The following is a 17,953-nucleotide window of genomic DNA, read 5'->3' as shown; positions in this document are numbered from 1 at the left end:
ACATGGCAAACAATCGCATTGATAGAATTGAGCATCGTGTAAATGACATATACCATCACTACTTCCCTCCTCCACCACAACCAGATAATGACTGCTGATCGGTGTGTCACAATGTTAATCCATTGTTTTGTCTTGTATTATTTTCACAACCTTTTGTTAGGTAAATTTCTTTTATGAATGTACTGATTTTGTAATATTATGTGATATAAAATGAACTTGCTTGGGTATTACTTTAGCACCATCTTTTCGACCTTCACTCATACCATAATCTGTAATATGTTATTAATGTTTCTGATTACTTAAATTTGTATGAAAGTTTTTGAAAGGTGTAATGGTAACCAAAGAAAAGAATAAAGGATGTATTTATATGTAAGTAGTTATCTGTAATACTGTATGTACATGTACAACATATTCTTATTTGAGAAATCAAACAGAGGAGATTCATTGAGATGAAGATAAGACGCAGATTGAATGAAGGGTGAAATTATAAAACCTTGGAATTATAATCATCTATAACAATATGAAGATATAGCCCATTGGACTTGATTGCGTAACAGAAGAACAACACCCATGAAGAAGCAAAAAAAATATATGAGCCCCTTACCTGACATATTCATGAAGAAGAATTAGATTCATGATAAGTACTTAGCAATTGGTGTGTTTTGTTTTTACCAATCAATATGGTATCCAAAGAAGCAGTAGAGAATAGATCGCAACCATCTCAACAAACAAAAACTGAGCACAAATTAATTAATTTCTCATTTTACATATATAGAAAACGCAAGTGAGACATTTCATATAATTGTACACAGTTTTTCCTTTTCCTTTTCCAATAGATGACACCAATAGATGAAACCAATAAATACAGAACCTTTCAAGGTAACCTATTAGTTGTTCGAAATAAAATCTGTCGTTGAAGATCTTCGTAGTACGCCCTTTGCATTGGATTTAAATTTGTCATGTCCATTGACATTATTTTATGATCTTCATTTCGTTGTTCTCTTTCATTCATCATAGATAGGAGTTTTAGTTGTTCCTCCCTATCTTCGGCCCTTCTTCGACGGTCTGCAGCTTTCTGGTTACGGTCGATCGCCTTTTGTTCATCTCGCTCAATAGTTCTAGCATAAATAGTTGATAACACTTCAACCATTTTGGATTGGTTGGCAGCCATTTCATCAAATCTACTATCGCGGGTTGTTTGATTCTTCAACTTCTCTTTCGCTGCTTTAGTACCAATTGGTCGTGTTGATGGATTAGATGGTTCTTCGTGCAGAACATTATTCTGGTTTGATTGAAATGCATCAGATTCTCCAGTTGGTGGATTAGAACATGGATAAGCATGTTGCGTACTCTTTTTGGATTGTGTTCGAAATTCATCCCACTTACAACTTCGGCGCAAAATATCCCAACATGTATCAAATGTGAAGTGTTTTTTCTGTATTACATGATACATCCGCTTTGCTTCAGCGACCTACAAGAAAAAATTACAACAATTTTAATAACAAATACATGTTTACAGAAGAAATTTGATATTTAATAACACAAATAAATGTTACCATGTCTGCCTCAGTTGTTCCACTTTGTTGCCTCAGTTGAATTTGTTCAAGAAAACCACAGAATTTATTAATTGCCTTTTGCATGGCAGACCAACGGTGAGACAAAGAAATACGGTTTCGATTTGATTCACCACTCAATTGTGAATTAAAATTAACAAGTACTCGTTTCCAAAATATAACCATAGTCTGACTATTACCAGTAATGGGATCTTGAGAGACTGCTAACCAAGATCTACATAAAGTTTCATCTTCTATAATTGTAAATGCTTTACCACGAGAAACACGAGAAGTTTCTGAAATGAAATGATTATCACTGCTCTGCGTGTTCTGTTCTCGCGAAGTTTCCGACATAAAATTAATATCAGTGTTGTGCTGAAACATTTGTGATTCTTCAAACATTTGGAAATCTTCCATCACTTAAAAAAAATACAGTACATACAATATGTAAAATAGTAAAAAATATTAGAATGATATACAATATAAATTAAAGTTTCAATGGAGAAAAATCACAGAAGAAACAAAATTCACAACATACAATATAATGCTCTTCTCAAAATAAAAGACTCTGTCATCTTGATATACAAAACTGATATATTTTATAGCACACATTATCAACGGTAAATTTTAAAAAAACTCTGTTGATGCAATGGTAAATTTATTAAAACGGCTACTTTTTAAAAGATGTATATGAGCGGCAAATTATCAAAAGACTCTGTCCATTCAACGATAAATTTACTGAAACCACTAATTTTAAAATATTTATATAAAAGATAACAATTTGAATTATATTTTCAATGAAATTAAAATTTATATCACCCTTCAAATTATTTCAAATTATTCCAAGTCCACAATTGTACCTGTTAAAACCAAACCTGTCAAACCAAACCTGTAGGATGCGTAGACCGGGCGACCGGATGGTCAACCAGCCGGTCAACCGGCCGGTTGACCGGTTCCCCAGGCCACGGACCAGTTCAAACCCAGTTCAGCCAGTTCAAACCACTCACAGTCCAAACCCGTCGCCTAATCTCATGAACCGGTTGACCGGTTGGTCAACCGGCCGGGCAACCGATGTATCTCCTTCAACGGTCAGTAACAGTGATTTGGTAAAATGCAGAACTTGTTTTCAGTTTGATACTTTTTTTGCTGATTTCTCATTTTGATATTCATCTGATGCAACGGTTAGAGCATGGAAAAGTACATTTTTCATCAAAATTTAAATCTGATATCAATTTAGGTTCAGCGTTGGAGATGGTCTGAAGTATCAAATTCAGGAAATGATCATTTTTTAACTCAAATTTGGTGAAATATTAGGTTAACCGTTGGAGATGCTTAGTCCTTATTTTCCTTTATTTATTTTCCCGTCTTCCTTACATTTGCCCTAGTCCCTTCACAAACACTGATCGTTCTCTCTCTCTCTCTCTCTCTCTCTCTCTCTCTCTCTCTCGGTCTCACATACTGGTATGAATCTCTCAATCTCTTCTCTCTCTCTCTTTCTCCTTGACGTTCTCAGATCAGCACCTCTGCTTGCTAATATCCTTCCTCCTTCTCAGGTAAACACGCATGTATATGTAACTCTACATACTATGTATATGTGAATATCAATCTTTGAAATTGAAATTATTCTGTTGAGATCTGAGCAAGAATCGAAGTAGTCGTCCTCAACGTCCTTAAGATCTTGAACTCTTCAACTCCGGCAATCTCATGTCACTTTGGCTTGCAATTTTACTTCAAATCTCTAATCTCGAAATGTGTGTGTTAAGCATTGAGTCACTGTTGATTTTAAGTAGATGAATTTGGGGATTTTTCAGTGTATTACAAATCGATAGAAGATGGAGTAATAGTAGAGCGAGTTGAGGTTTGATGAAGATTAGAGATCGAGAAGTTGGATACTAAGTGGTTCACTACGAAGAAGTCGTCTCCTGATTCGAAGCAAAAGCGAGGTTCGTTTTGCTGAAAAAATTGTTCCAGTATTTCAGTTCTATTTCAATTCTCAATTTAATTTTTCAATTTCTTCTTTATCTCGTTGTTTTGATTGATTGATCCATGATTTTTCCAATTTTCTTGCTGATATATCTGTACAAGTATATGTAAACATATATATTTTTTTTTTGTTTTGTTTTTTCATTGAATAAAGGGCCATCTATGGCAGCTTGACAGTACAGTTAGCTTACATGTTTAACAAGCCTGTTGATTTCTATTTGTCCAGTTTGACACAATGATCAGTAATAGTTCCAAACCATAGGTGAAATCAGTAATTTACATCTTTTGATGGTACAGTAGCTCGTGTAGTATTAGTGTTAGGGGATTATTTGAAGGATGAACCATGGTTAAAGCTCCTCTGCAGCTACTTGAAGTATGAACTATTTTATTTGTAATTTTTATTTTCATGTTGCCACAAATCACGACATGTTTCATTTAAAATATTATAGGTTAAATCAATTTATATGTTTGAATATTGAATTTGATTGATGAATTCAGTAGTTATTCATGACCTGCTGAATGATTTGAATGTGCGAAAGCTTAGGCCATTTCGAGATTAGGATTGATTACTATGGAACTAGTGAAGATATGGATGATGAACGGATTGTGTCTGGATTAAGATGAAAGCAGTGTTGGAATGTAGTGACTACAAGCTGATTATCCAAATGATGAAGTTGGATAATCACAGGGATAGTGATACTCAAGAAACTTGTACTCTATTTGGCAAGAAAATCTCAGTTTTAAGTTGTTCACATAAAAATTGATTGTTTTTAAAGTGTTTTGAGTAATTTAATTTCTGACTGAACAGTTATGATTTGTGATTGTAATGACCTTTGAACTTTTTATCTCTTTGAAGTGTTAATGAAATACTGAAGTAAATATTTGTTAAAAAAAAAAAGATATACTGAAGTAAATACAAAATGCTTCACACTTATATATAAATTGCGCAGGGAGGAACTTAGAATGGATGCTTATACATTTAATTGCTTAGGGAGAATTACTATGGATGTTGAAGGTTTGTTTTGCTTTGGCTACTTAAACAAATATTAATTTTTTGGCATTAAACACAGCCAACAATATGCTGAAAGTTTTAAATATTTTTATTTTACTTTATTGAATATAAGGACTAAAATTTCATAGTCAGACCTTGCAGATGACATAATCGTTAAATAATGTACAAAATGCATCTAGTGGCCCTTTCCATGTGGTGCAACTAGCGATAATTTGCTGAGCATTTTTTTTATCTATTTTCCTTGCACATTTTTCAAGGCTCTATGGTAAGAAGACATTGCAGTCTTGTAAAAATGTTTAATGGAGAAAAGTGTATTCAGCATGCGTTTCATTGACAAAATTTTGCAAAAATCATTCCCAATCGTCAATAGCTATTTGTCTGGACATTTTTTTTCTTCAAACGTTACAAACTTGGTAAAATATGAACTTTTTTGAGGTTTTGGCTAAGGGCATGAATTCATACAATTCTTAGAAGTTTGTTAGGTTAACGTGCCTTGTCAACTTGAAATTGGAGCATCTGTTTACTTTTATGGTTAATCTTGTAAAATACTTGGTTCAATTTAATAATGATAATGATCATTGGTCTTGAATATATCTTTTGTTAGACCTTATGTATGATTTCCAGCTTTTGATTGAAACTAGATGTTGTAGTCTTTTAGTCAATCCGGTACTGGTGGTTGGGATCCTCTAAATTAGTCCGTCATGGCAATGAATTATTTTCCTTTCAATCTGACATGGCATAGAATTAGTGAAAAATCAGAATTTGCACAGCTGAATCTAAACTTTTGTCTTGGGATCATGCGGTTAACATCTCATTCTAGTTTTCATGGTTTCTGTTAGGCACCCTACATCACTCTCTTGGTGTTGGGAAACAAACTTAAAGATGAGAAACAGTATTCAATCTGAAATGTTAATACTTTTTTTTCAAAAAAAAAAAAGAGAGAGTAAATAAATAAATAATCAAGAAGAGACAGTTGACAGGTTTTTCTAATACGATCTATTTCACTATCAGGAAGCTAGACGAGCATCAGAGAAAGTGTATGACTTGGCGAAAGTGGGTGAAAGAGTGAACAGAGCAGTGGCAGCGGCTAACAAGGCAGCAAATGCAGCTAGAGTAGCAGTGGTAAAGGCGGTCCAAAAACAAATTCAATACAATGATAACAACAACAACATTCCTATGCCTTTTATGTGAGACTGGTAATCCAACTCTAATATCACTGAAATCATCAATCAGGCTTCTACTACATGAGATATGGCTGCTAGAGGAAGTTGCATTTTGTGATTTTCCTTCTAGCATGCCTGCATTTTCTGTTGCAGTTTCCTTTCCTTTCCTTTCCTTTCCTCGAGAGTATTATGTAATATGAGGCCTCTTACAGTAGGAGGAAAGGGTTGAACTTATGAGTATTAGCATAATTCAATATGCTGAAATTTTTAAATATTTTTATTTTACTTTATTGAATATAAGGACTAAAATTTCATAGTCAGGCATTGTAGATGACGTAATCATTAAATAATGTACCATGGGATTGATAGTCCTACAAATAGGGTGATTACTAGTCGAAGAGAATAGTTAATCCCCTTACTCATATTCCCAACCAAACACTTATAAGTAGGTCTCACAAATTATTAATCAAATCTCCCTCTTCAAAGAACCCAACAAACATGCCTTACCAGAGCAATGGGCCTGCCAAATCCAACGAGACAGCTCAATGGATGGAATTGACATTGTGCAACCAATCCACCCAAAACTATCAAATGGTAACTCATAACAAGTATTAGATAGAGAATCTTTACAAAGAGTTAGTTATCTGACAGAATATAAATTAACAATATTTTATGTGTCTACATGATCATTTATTTGTTGTGCATTTAATTTATGAGTTCTGTGTTATGAATTCAATCGTAGTTAAACTGGTGTTGTAGCACAGTTGCTTACTCTTACAAAATTCCTGACTCAAATTCTTAAAATTTCTGTTCCAGGGTGTTCTTTACGCAATTAGCATCACTGATTTGTCCAGCTGAATTAGAAGATAATTGAGTTCAAGTAATTTTTTAATATTCTTAGAGCTGATTATTTTGTCAATTAATGTGCTCTTTGTATCCATTTTGTGACATTGTGACATTGCCTTGTTCCTTAATTTCATCGGTGTTCTTTGTTTTCTTGAATTTATTCTGAATTTAACTAATGGAACCATAGACATGAATCTTTTTGATATAGATCTCATGTAAAGTGAGGTTTTTTTCATATGTTCCTTCCATTCTTCCTTAAAACTGCATGAAATTTAATGGTTAACATTTCCTCTTGGTGTTTCAAAAATTTGGCACAATTGATCAGTTACTTGAAATAGTCCACTATAATTGTCCTTGTTTACATTGAATGGCTGAAACTCCATGATTAATTTATGCCCTCTTGGGATCTTCTGTAGACAGGAGTTTCTCCGTTTAACCCGGGCCAAAAGGCGGTATTGGGCAAAGAGCTATGCAGGATGGAGACGCTTCATTGCAGCACAGCCTGGTCCAGCTCATATTGCTTTGTCATCTCTTGAAAAAACCATCTAGATAAATTTCATGATTACACAAAATGTTGCCAGGTAACCGACTTTTTTTTCATATTGAATTTCAAGGCTCTGTAGTACCCTGAGCAAAACTGATGGACCTAATTCATCAACATCTTGTACAGGCTACACCATTCTGCTGGTAGCAACCCACTTGAATTACATGGAACTATCTATAATGTAGTTTGTATAGATTGAAGTTTTTGTTGCTACCGTCAATTGTTTGAAGATCAATTGAAGGCCCTTAATCCAAAGGTTAGTCTCTTGATGTACAACTTATTGATTCAGAATAATGACTATATAATGTATTTCCCTGATACCATGTGTTACATTACAGTATTTATCTATCAGAGCCCAAGAAGTGAGCCCATCACTTAAAATCATTATTGTTCTATTGGATGTTAAATTACTAAAAGTTTGTGATTTTGTCTCATTATTTAAATGTATAGGATTTGTCATGGAGTTTTGAATCCTGTGTTTTCAAATCTTGTAATTTCTTGAATATGTTATTTCACTTGGGATTCCTAAAACAATGATTTTAAAGTTAAATATCTTCATGGAAACTTTTATACTTAAATTTGTTGTTGTCACATCATGTTTTTTTTACAAGGGAATGATTAACAATGCTGGAAAAACAAAACTTATTTCCATTTTCAAGTGCTTTTCAAATTTTAAGCAGTACAATTTTGCTTCTTCATGTAGTGAAGATTTAGAACCCAACTACAATGATATAGTGCTCAGGTGAACAGAATTATGTAGAAGAATGAAATTGTGTGATGTCTTCTTCTTCTTCCTCTTATTTTATTTTATTTTTAATTTTTTTATTTTATTTTATTTTATTTTATTTTTTGTAACCAGATAATGATCACTTTATATTGAATCCAAATTTGTTTATGCATAGCATTGCTTGCAAGGCGTTTGGCATTACCAGCTGTTCATAAACTTCCAGATGCATAAATCATCCTGATTTTCAAGTCTTCATGAACCTTGTGCCACATATTTTTCATATTGCTGTCTTCATTTTTTCCCACTGTTTTTGTGATCATGAAACAATTTTCATAAAATAGTTACTCGACTTCCGGTTCATCCCGCATCGCCAGTTCTGCTTATCAAAAATGGCCCACTTGGAGCTCTCGATTCCGTGGCGCAGCTCAATGGAGCAGCTGCGCCGTCCTACCTATTTAAAGTTTGAGAATAGGTCGAGGGATTCCAATGCCCCTTTTCGCCATGCATAAACTGAACCAACAATTAAGATAAGCATGAAAATTAAAGCTTCTATAAATACAGATAAATGAGACAAACAAAAAGGAAAGGGTTTAAAGACCGCTCAATAAATGAAATGCCCAAAGATTTTACTCCAAATTTCAGGAGGGTTAATGTGTATATTTTTAAACATGAAGGAAGTAGAGTGTTTTTGGACAAAACCATATAAAATGTAATTAATCCAAACTGTTTGGAGGTCTAATTGTGTTTTTATTTCAATATCTATTCATGTGTGTTTGTTTTTGTTTTTATGTTTGCTCGCATGTATGTGTTTTGACCTTTTTACCTTGTTGAGGTTAAAAATAAAACAGGAACATATATAGATTTCGATGAAAATGTTAACTCCTGTAAAAGCCGTGGGCTGATTAGTTTGTGTCAAACATGTCCTGCGATTCTCTCTGGTTCTTGTTGGCATTAGTACTAGTGATACATGGTATTCCTGCAATCTTTTGTCATCTTCTATTTTCCGTGTTGGTTATCATCAAGGATCACCTCAACTTTTTGAAGTTTTAGATTGTTATATGCATCTCTACTAAATTGGTTTATAAAATAAATTTATTTAAATATCAGTTTAGATGTAATTGATAATATATTAAATTTTTTTTTTTTCATTATTTTCTTTGCAGATTAGTTTTTGATGACATTTGGAAGCATTCTTGCAAATGAAGATCAAGTGTTAAATTTTTTTTTCTTCTGAACTGATACTTAGTTTTAGTTACAAATCAAGATCGAGTGTTAATTTTTTTTTTTTTGTGGACTCCATGTTAGTTTATTTGGAGATTTACCTTGATGGGTTTTTTTTTGTTATACTTAATGGATTATTATTAAATTTGTTTGATAGATATATTTTGATTTATAATATAAATTTTTTGAAAAATGTTTGAGACCTCTAAATTGTGAGCTCTAGAAGAGCTCTAACCTGTGGGCCCCACTGTATGATTTGATATTTTTGCCTTTGTTTTGTTTTTTTTGTTTTTTTTTTTAGGTTGCCATGTCACTAGTGCTCTTATTAGAGCTTTATTATTAGAGCTCTTAATCACCACCCAAATTTTTTTGTGATTTTTTATTTTGTTTGCGGAGTGGTGTATAATAGCTAATGGATTTCTTACTACATTTAAAAGGTTATTGGGATATGAGCAGGGATATTTGTGAAATAATAATTTAAATTGAAATATAAAATATGGGACAAGTTTAGTGATGAATTTTTTTCGTCATTTGTACTTATTATTATGACAAAGTGATTATTCGTCGCTAATAGATATTTTTTGTGACAAAATTTATTGCAAGTTATATATGAAAGTTTTCATTGATTTTGTTGTTTGGTGACTAAAGATTTCGTCACATATATATATATATATATATTTTTGCCACGAAATATATTTCGTCACTCATGTATGATGTTTGGAGACGAAAAATTTCATCAACTTTATATCTTATTGTGACGAAATTATTTCCTCACCAATGATTAATGTGTGTGACAAATTTGTTCGTCAACTAAAGTTATAAATGTGGTATTGAATAACTATTTGGTGACGAAAATGAGGATTTTTAATGACAAAATGTTGTTTTATTGGTGACAAAACGTTTCGTCACTGAAGTAATGTCATTGGCAACGAAATTATTTTACATCACGATGCTTTTTAGTGGCAAACATTCAATGACGAACCCGGTGACGAAAATATTTCTTCACAAATATCTATAATGACGAAATTAGTTCTTTGGAGACAAAAAAAATTCGTCATCCAAGACCCACCTTGTTGTAGTGTTTGTTCAAATTATTTGGATTGACCAAATATTAAATGTTTATAAAAAAAATAAAAATTAAACATTTTAAGTTAGTTCTGTTAAAATAAATTAAACTTTTATTTATTGTTCAGATATAAATTTTTAAACATGTTAAGTTTGTTCAACTTGAACATTACTAATATGATGAATTTGAAACAATGACGAGAGACAAGATTTTAAGACTGATAATGAAGATCAACATTGGTGAAGATGGAGGCCGAATGAAACACTCCGTCGGCGATTTGAAACGACAAGACAACGAGATGTGACACAACGAGATAATGAGATGCGACACAACGAGAGTTCAACACCAACTATGGAGATCAACACCGACGAAAATGGAGGCTGAATGAAACCTCCGCCGGCGATGGAGATCAAGATCGACGAAAATAGTCTCTATCGGTATCTCTTTTGAAGATTGTGGAGTTTTTGTTGTGTGTAGTGGTGAAGATGAAGAGTTTTGGTGTGTGTAGTGGTGTGTATAATGATGTGTATTTAAACAGTTAGTAATGTGTTAATATAGGGTTAGTAATGGAAAGTGAAGGTGTGAACTAATATATTTTTAAACCCTAAAAATTATTTTGTGTTTGTACTAAGTAATGGTGTGTACTGAGAGTATTAGTGGTGTAAATAAAATGATAAATTACCAATAGGTCCTAATAGTTTGACTTAATTCCCATCAAGTCTGATTGAAAATAAGTCTTGATAAAATTGTCGCTAAAAATAATTTTGTTGTGACAATTTTTGATATATGTCGCTAAAACTTGACAATTAGTGTCTTTTTTTGGTCATGATTTTTATAAATTGTTGCTAAAACTTATAATTAATGATATTTTTTTATGACAAATTTTTTTCATAGAACTTAGGCCTCGTTTGGCAAGAGGCTATTTTAGCCAATTAGCCAAAAAGTTACTAAATTAGCCAAAAAGCCAACAACTCATACCCAAAAGTCAAAGATTCTCTTTTCTCTCTACTTTTTGCACATCTTTTCGTAATTAGCCAAAAAGTCATCCCAAATATACAAGTTTTTTTTACCTACCTTTTTAGCCAAATAGCCAAAAAGTTACTAAATTAGCCTGTTCCCAAACGAGGCCTTATTAGACAATAAGTTCACTTATTAGGACCTACACGGAAGTACTCCTAAATAAAATCACCCATTTATTTTGAGGGGGTTAATGTTGGGATGAAAAGGACATTTTTGCCCATAAACTTTATATGTAGAAACAAATAAAAAAATGTAGATATTTTATTCATTTCATGTCATTTCAGATAAAATGACAATCACCCTATTTGATTTTGAGTTTTCAAAAATAGTTTTTCTGAATTTTCAATTCATATTTTTATATTTTTAATGATTTTTAAAATAAATATTTTAATATTTAAAAAAAAAAATAGATCCACTTATTCTTAATATACTTAAAAAGTAAAAAAATGCACAAAAATTTTTAAAAATTCAAAATGAATACAACAAAATACAAAAATGTGTTGAATTTTTGTTTTTTTTTTTTTGTTTTTGTATTTGGTAATTTTTTTTTAAGTTTATTTTCACAAATATTATATTTTTTTAAGTTTATTTATATTAGGTGTGTCTAAAAAATTAAAAATTTGTTTAAAATTTTAAAAAAATTCACTACAAAAAAAAAAAACATTGAAAATAAAAATATAAAAAAAAAACTCAATTTTTTAAAATGTGGACTCAATTTTCTAGAACCAAAGATGATGAATAATATCCTTTTGTAGTTTTTACCTACCTCAAGCCATATTTGGCGAGTAAATGAATTGCAAATGCAAATGTAAGTGAAATGGTGTAGTGTCTATTATGATTGGACCTTTGTTTCTGGTATATTGGTACTTTTAAATAGGGTATAAGGTTACAAAAGACTTTTAAGGTCTCAAAGGGCAAATTAGTCACTTAAAACTTTTTTTTTTTTGCTTATGTCATCAAGATTCTTTTAATAGGTTTAATGTCCACTTCAGAGTAAAGGGGTTTATAAAATCAAAATATTAATTATACAGGTGAGAATATAATTTTCAAAACGTTAGGGGTGGAAATGTAATCAGACCAAACGTCAGGGGTGCCAGTGTAATTTATCCTATATTTTATGTCAACAGTTATATGATTAGTTCTGCATTCATAAATTGCATCATTTTAATTATTTGCATGATAAAAATGACTTAATTCGTCAAATTGGACCTCCAAATTTATTATTTAAGCTCCCAAAATTTTCAAATGACTAACAAAACAAGACATTATTTTGATATTTCTAAAATTTCAAAAAACTTTGGACCGCTACTGCTGCATGATAAACTATTGACTCCTGTGAAATTTTTGTTAGGTGTTAATAAAGTATAAATAATTCAAAGTTTATTTGGAATGACTTGCTTGGTTTCATTGCATGGAAAGACTTAGCATCTCTTTCTCTCGAGCAACTCTTAGGTTATGTTTGTTTATTTTTTTTGAAGAGAGAGATTGGACTAATAGTTCATAAGATTTAGTGTTTAGTTGGGGATATGAGTGAGGAGATTAACTATCTCTTTAGACTAGTAATCCTCCCATTGGTGGGATTGCCAATCCCATGGGGGGTTAGGATTAGAAATTAAGTGAGGGGATTAATAAATTTTCAAATGATTTTTAACCAAAATTTATATTTTTTAGAACAAAAAAATTTAGTAATTATAATATTAAAAAAATACTAGAAATTAAAAAATATTAATTTTATATGACAACACTATACTAATTTGGTAATGTACAAATAAACACAGTTTATTCTATATCTCTAACCTAATATTACCATATTAATAATCGCCTCACTCAATTTTATCATACTTTTAATCCTCTCAATCCCATAAAGCCAAACAAACGTGGATTTAGATCATAAATTTTCTTTCCAACGGAAAAATTCTTGTTTCTTTAACTTAATTTAAACGGTTTAAGAGGACATTAAATGAAAACAACTGCATATGAGGTTTTTTTAATATTAGGGATACCAAATTTTCTACTAAACAAATGACTAAATGTCTCACATCGGTGTGGGTCTGTAATTTTGTAAACCCCACACCCATGTGAAACATTTGATTATTTATTTGGTAGAAAATTTGAGATCTATAATATATATTTTTTCTTTTTTCTTTTTTTTAAACTCAAGAATGCCAAAAGGCTTACAAAATATCAGCAGACAAGAGAGCATAGAGCATAGAGCATATGCAGTTGATGAAAAACTCAAGTCAATCTAATAATATTAAATATATTAGTTTATGATATTTATTTGCAAATAAATGCATGCAAATATTATTTAAAAAATTAGACTATTTATTTTTTAGAGATAAATGTAATAAACTAATTTGATTATGATTATCAGATCAATTTATTTTTTTTTATAAATAATTTATACATTATAATTTAAAAGATAAAGGATTCAAATCATTAAGAGACAACCTTTAGTAAGTCCCACGTATTCACCGGTTGTTAGGAAAAATTAATGATTTTTCATAAGTAAATCAATCAATGAGAATAAAAATTAATGCGAAAAAATTAAATCAAAAGCAACACAAGAATTTTTACGTGGTTCCCTCAATGTGAGGTACGTCCACGGGATCAAAATCTGATTCCATTATCAACCAAATAGTTTCCAAACGATTACAAACGAGACACGAATGGTCTCACAAAACCACTCTTAGGTGAATTCCAAATAATCACAAATAAACAAGAAGAAAGACCTCACCAAATAGATGAACAAAAATCTTCAAACCAGAGTAGTAGAAGACCCAAAATAATAATCCAAATTAGCTCCAAAACTGAGACTATAACAGCATCAAAATTACTCACAAAGAACCCACCAAATTTTGATCAAAAGCTGCTACTCACCCACCAAAATCCAAACTCACCGAATAATCAAAAAATATTGTAGCCTCCGCTATTGCTATATATATATATATATATAGTTGAGTATTGGGTTTTGTAATCAAATCCTAATTGTTACCAAATTGAATTGGGTCTCTAAAAATTAGATATAATATATTAAAAATATATTATATTCAAACCAAAACAAATTAAAATTCTTTTTTCCAAAATCAATTGGGTCTCAAACTCCAATAAGGAGTTATACCCCAATAATTCTCCCCATATCAACTTAGGTGGAGACATTAACCATACCCGCCAAAGTTCGACACTTCAATTGTTTGTCTCTCGACAAAGTTTTAGTCAACATATCTGAAATATTATCATCTGTGTGAACCTTTTCGAGTTGTAACAGTTTCGAATCTAACACATCACGAATCCAATGGTATCTCACATCAATGTGTTTCGATCTCGAATGAAAAGTAGAATTTTTACTCAAGTGAATAGCACTTTGACTATCACAATAAAGCACATACCTTTCTTGCTTCAAACCCAACTCTTGCAAAAATTTCTTCAACCATAACTCTTCTTTGCAAGCTTCCGTAATAGCAATAAATTCATCTTCGGTAGTTGAGAGAGCAACACATTTTTATAATTTAGATTGCCATGCCACAGCTCCCCCTGCAAAAGTCATCAAATACCCCGAAGTAGATTTCCTAGAATCAACATCACCGGCCATGTCAGAATCTGTGTACCCATCAAGCATCGGTTTACTATCTCCAAAACACAAACACACCTCCAATGTCCCTCAAAGATATCTCAGAATCCATTTTACCGCTGCCCAATGTTCTTTACCCGGATTAGAGAGAAACCGACTCACTACACCAACGGCGTGAACAATATCCGGCCTTGTACAAACCATGGCGTACATCGAAGAACCAACTGCTGAAGCATAAGTAACTTTCAACATCTCTTCCTTGTCTTTCTCACTTGTAGAACATTAATTCGAACTAAGCTTAAAGTGACCTGCAAGTGGACAACCAACCGGCTTTGCTTTATTCATGTTGAATCTCTTAAGAACTTTCTCAATGTAGCTTTCTTGAGACAACCAAATCAGCCCCTCTTTGTGATTACGAACAATTTTCATACCAAGTATTTGCTTTGCCGGTCCCAAACCTTTCATATCAAAAGAGTTGCTCAACTCCAATTTCAACCTATTAATCATGGTAGAATCTTGACCCACAGTTAACATGTCATCAACATAAAGCAAAAGAATAATAAATTTACCATTCAAAATTTTTTTTACAAACACACAATGGGCCGAAGTGGTTTTAGAAAAATCATTATTCATCATGAAAGAATCAAATTTTTTGTACCATTGCCGCAGGGCTTGCTTGAGGCCATACAAACTTTTCTTTAATTTGCAAATAAATTTCTCTTTTCCTTTTTCCACAAAACCTTCTGGTTGCTCTATGTAAATTTCTTCTTCAAGATCACCATGAAGAAATGCGGTCTTCACATCAAGTTGCTCAACTTAAAGGTTCATACTTGCAACCATGCCAAGTACAACCCGAATAGAAGACATCTTTACAACCGGTGAGAAAATCTCGTTAAAGTCAATGCCTTTCTTTTGTCCAAAGCCTTTCACAACAAGACGTGCCTTGTACCTCAGATTCTTGCCATTATTCTTCAATTTGAAGACCCACTTATTTTTCAGAATTTTCCTCCCTTTAGATAACTTCACTAAATCATAAGTCTGGTTTTCAAGTAAGGAATTAATCTCCTTGTCCATGGCCTTTTTCCAATCACCTTTCTTTGCATGCTCAATTGCTTCTTGGTAGCTCTCAGGCTCCCCTTGATCGGAAATCAACACAAATTTATTGGGAGGATACTTTCTTGAAAGTTGTCGGTCCCTTGTAGATTTCCTCAACTCAAGTTGTGGTGGTGGTTCTTGAGTTAGATGCTCTTTCTCAATTTCTGGCTCAACTTCATTAGGATTAGCATCATCCTCTATATCTTCAATATGTGGCTGCACATCTCCCCCATTTTCATCATCCACTGAAGATGAAGGAGATGAATCCATGTCAATGAGATCACTAGTTTTTGGCTCCGGTTGATCACCTTTGCCAAAGTCTTCAATTGTTTGATCTTCAAGAAACACAACATCACGGCTTCGAATGATTTTCTTGTCGACCGGATCCCATAATCTTTACCCAAATTCATCACGCCCATAGCTAAGAAAATACATTATTTTGACTTGTTATCAAGCTTGGACCTCTCATCTTTTGGAATATGAACAAAAGCTCGGCAACCAAACACTCTCAAGTGCTCATAAGATACATCTTTACTGGTCCAAACTCTTTCTGGAACATCACCATTCAAAGGATAGGAAGGAGACAAATTGATTACGTTAACTGTTGTCTTCATTGTCTCACTCCAAAAGGATCTTGGCAATTTAGCTTGTGAAAGCAAACACCTTGTTCTTTCCATAATGGTGTTGTTCATCCTCTCGGCAACTTCATTTTGTTGAGGAGTCTTCTTAATTGTCTTTTAATGCCGAATACCTTGGCTGCGACAATACTCATCAAATGGCCCAATGTATTCACCGCCATTGTCTGATCGGATGCACTTCAATTTCTGCCCTGTTTCTCTTTCAACCATGGCCTAAAAATGCTTAAATATTTCTAGAACTTGATCTTTAGTTTTTAATAGAAAAGCCCAAACTTTCCTTGAATAATCATCAATGAAAGTAACAAAATAAAGTGCACCACTATGTATTCTAACTTTTAAAGGATCACAAAGATCCGAATGAATCAACTCTAAAACATTTTCTTTTCTAGAAGCAACATTTTTTTGAAAAGAAACTCTATATTGTTTACCCGCCATACAATGAACACAAGTTTTAAGATGTGTACCTTTCAAACCAGGTAGAAGCTCTTTCTTGAACAAAACTTGTAGCCCCTTTTCACTCATGTGGCCAAGCTGCTTGTGCCACAATTCGGTAGAAGTATCATCTTCAAGTGCATTGACAACACCTTTACAAATTTTTCCTTGTATCGAATAAAGTGTATGAGCTTTCTTGCACTTAGCCACCACCAAAGAACCCTTTGTGAGCTTCCATATTCCATCACCAAATTTGTTGTTGAAGCCTTCATTATTTAGTTTCCCAATAGAGATCAAATTGAGGCGAATGTCGGAAACATGCCTCACATCTTTAAGCAACAACTTGCAGCCCAAATTTGTTTCCAAGCAAACATGATACATATCAATAATCTTGGACAAACCTTCATTACCCATTCGAACAGAACCATAATCTTCTTCGGTGTAAGTAGTGAAGAACTCAACTCGAGAAGTCACATGAAAAGAAGCACCGGAATCAATCACCCAATTGCTTTCTTGGCCCACAAAATTGATACAATCATCTTCACAAACGACCATGAGATCATCGGTAGTAACTGCCGTTGTGTCTTCTTGCTTCTTATCCACACTTTTGTCACGCATTTTCTCCTTGTTCTTGAGTTTTTGGCATTCCCGCTTTATATGCCCTTTCTCATGGCAATAATAACACTCAATGTCTTTCTTTGAAAAAGAACCATTTCTTGATTTGTCACGGCTTTGATCACGACCATGAGAAGTCTTACTCCTCCCCCTTGTTTTGCTTTGGCCTCTCACAACAAATGCTTCTGAATGAGAGGAACCCGCTGATTTTCTTCTAATTTCTTCATTCAACAGGCTACTAGTGACTTGGCTCATTGTGACAACTCCATCGGGCGCCGAATTACTAACGGTCACAACCAAAGTCTCCTAACTTTCGGGCAAAGAACTAAGTAGCATCAAAGCCTGTAACTCATCATCAAAAACAATTTTCATAAAAGCAAGTTGGTTAACAATACTCTTTATTTCATTCAAATGTTCTGGAATTGGGCTACCATCTTTATATTTTAAATTAACCAACTTACGAAATA

At 32.8% G+C, this 17,953-nt stretch overlaps 1 long non-coding RNA gene across 7 annotated transcripts; it reads left to right on the top strand.

Moving 5' to 3' along the window:
* Positions 1-2,963: 2,963 nt before the first annotated feature.
* Positions 2,964-10,765, top strand: LOC145800272 (uncharacterized). Of its 7 annotated transcripts, none has more exons than XR_014341435.1 (6): positions 2,964-3,014; positions 3,107-3,496; positions 5,560-5,744; positions 6,528-6,591; positions 6,974-7,138; positions 7,228-7,485. It is a non-coding gene; the product is annotated as an uncharacterized LOC145800272 (long non-coding RNA). The 7 variants fall into 7 exon arrangements; XR_014341439.1 differs by adding an exon at positions 10,324-10,765 and having other exon boundaries at positions 2,972-3,496; positions 7,228-7,357; XR_014341436.1 differs by adding an exon at positions 8,992-9,242 and having other exon boundaries at positions 2,972-3,496; positions 7,228-7,357.
* The last annotated feature ends 7,188 nt before the right edge of the window (positions 10,766-17,953 follow it).

This window comes from Camellia sinensis, chromosome 1 (genome assembly GCF_055761805.1).
Source record: "Camellia sinensis isolate YWXY chromosome 1, ASM5576180v1, whole genome shotgun sequence".
Taxonomy (NCBI): domain Eukaryota; kingdom Viridiplantae; phylum Streptophyta; class Magnoliopsida; order Ericales; family Theaceae; genus Camellia; species Camellia sinensis.
This window is presented reverse-complemented; position numbering and strand designations above follow the sequence as displayed.